The sequence below is a fragment of the Pinus tabuliformis genome, chromosome 2_1, assembly GCF_031772625.1.
Source record: "Pinus tabuliformis cultivar Carrire ecotype Pingquan chromosome 2_1, CPIR1, whole genome shotgun sequence".
NCBI lineage: Eukaryota > Viridiplantae > Streptophyta > Pinopsida > Pinales > Pinaceae > Pinus > Pinus tabuliformis.
The window spans coordinates 248,999,419-249,002,083 of NC_142299.1; positions in this window are offsets into that span (position 1 = coordinate 248,999,419).

Genomic DNA, 2,665 nt, shown 5'->3' on the forward strand with positions numbered 1-2,665 from the left:
ACCTCCTTTACATTACACAAATGAAAAATTCTTGGATGATACAAATGACTAAACCTCCTTTCTATATATAGGAGTCTAAGGAGTCACAATATAATCAAAGCCAACATAATAATAATAATATGAGGGCACAACAATAACAATAGTGGGCTTATATAGGGCACGCTAATAAAAATATGGGGACAATAGGGGCACAATAATAAAAATAAGGTCTACAATGACAATAGTAATGGGGAATCACTAGTATTATAGGGGCCTAACAGATGTGGATATTTAGGGTGGTAAAGAAGATGGGATTATGATCTGTTGAGTTGGTATAGAATTAGTAAGGATGGTAGATGAAATAGGGACAATGGAAATAAGAGAAACCACTGGAGGGGTGGGTCCTAAGGTAGAAGAAGAAGAAATATTTGATTGATCAGTAAATTATTTATGAGTAGCTTGATTCAATTTAGTCACCAAATCATCAAGTTTATTAAAGGTTTTATAACATCATCATCAGAATCTGAAATGACAAGTTGATGTGTTAAGATATAAGGTTTCAAAATATTTTGATCAAAAAATGTCTCACGAACAAATCTTTCTGACTTGGTTCGGAAAATATTGTGCTCGAAAGGTAAGTCAAATTAAATATCCTTGCAGTTATCAAATTTTTAGGGAGAGAATTAACTCTGGGTATAGGATTTTTGCTTTCTTGGCTCTCAGTAAAACTCTTCTTCCTAATATGTTTCTCAGGATTATGTACAATTTCAGGTGGGTTAGGATTTGGATGGGATCCAGTGTAGATCTTTCTAGGAGCCAGATCTTCAATAGATTATTTATATATAGATAAATGTACAAAATCTGGGTGGAAAAAACAGCCTTAAATAGAATTTATTTCACAGTCACACACTAGAAATACCTTTGAGCTTTGAAAGGGCTATTTACTAGGGAAAAAATATAGTTTGTATTAGATTGTCCCCAGTATGGTCACCGAAATGTTATCACTCTATAATTTAGACTATGGAGAGAAACCCAGAGGTAACCACAAAATCACTTGCAAAGATGGGATCTAGCCCTTCCATCTTTAGAGAGGGATCTCTCTATCTTATTTAACTTCTGTCTTAAGGTATTATGCTATTTATTTAGTTCTAAGGATGGTTTTTCAAAGAATTGGTTGAAAATTGCAGGAAATTCCATTGGGCATGGAATCAAGAGTCTTTCAGTGATCAAACACAAAAATGACATAGCAGTTGTAACAGGGCAGAATAGGCAAACTTTTGGATATTTTAAAGTATATGTGGTGTGGATAGGATGAATACGATTTAAGTTCAATTAAATATAAAGCATGCTAGGATGAATTATATACTTAACATCAGAATGAAAACATTGTTCACAAGCCAGAGCAGAGTACACTTAATAAATTCGGCCCTTTATCTTCTTGAAACAATAGAGACAAAAAACATATGGAAAACTGAGAAAATAACAAATTCACATGAGAAAGTACATCACCAATTTCTTGACATAGGAATCCTGGAACAAAAAATCTATGTATTATTGTAAATTGATCACTTCAATACAATGCACAACTTACATCAAAATATAGTTCCTTTCTTCATACAAGTTCCAACCCTTGTTAAGCCTTATTACAATATACTTATAGATTTTCTGCTAAACTACTTTCGGATTCCAAAAAGGAATTCATTACAAAAGATATTCTAACAAAATTACATATTTCTCTAAAACATAACTAAAAAATAGAAGCCTTAGACAAATTTGGTTGTCTGTTGAAATTTTTGAGGGAATATGTTGCCAACTGTGCTCCTTTTCCGCTCCTTGGTTCTACTTTTGTGCCAAAAATGTAGGTCTTTGGTTTACACTTGCTCGACCAACTCCAGTAGTTGGTCCCACCTTTCTTCTTGTGCGATTGAAAAATTTACCATGCTCCTAAATTTTTCATCCACGTTAGTGTAAATTTGGAAATTTGGCCTATTTACAAACAAATGATGAATTTCGTTTTATATATTCATATTCAAATCATGTTGCAGGTCTTGTAGGAAAACTTCTCCACTAACGATTCCCTTTTCTTTTCCAAACTTTGATATATCTGCAGCAATGTTGCATAGTTGTTATTGATAATTCTCTAATGGAATCAATTTTCCATTAGAGTTTATGAGCTCTGGAATTCCTTTTTCCTACGAATAGAAAACTTTCTATTGAATCTCTTTACCTGTAGCTCCATCTCTTTGTATTTGTTCTCCAACTACACCATCAGATTCTTTTAGTCAAAAATCTTTTGACTTCCATCACTGTTTTTGTTTTGTCCTGGATATTGAGCTCCTCCAATTCTTCTTTGGTTTTAGAGTTCAGCATCCTGATAATTTTGTGTGCTTCTTCTGGTCTATGCTCAATATCAGCTCTTGTCTTCTCTACTACTGCCTTCACTCTTCGTACCAATTCCTCCTGTTCAAAGATGATTTGAATGGAGGGCCATAAGTCTGTAATTTTAGCATTGATGTTATGCCAAATGTTGCTCTTTTCTTCTCCTAACATTTGAATAATGATGGATTGGTCCTCATACTTCTGAATTTGCTAAATAAGTTTGAAGTTCTTTTGTACTTCTGCCAAGTATGTGTTATCTTCCTTTATATTTCTTTCCTCCATCTTGGTTAGAGCTGCTGCCAGATTT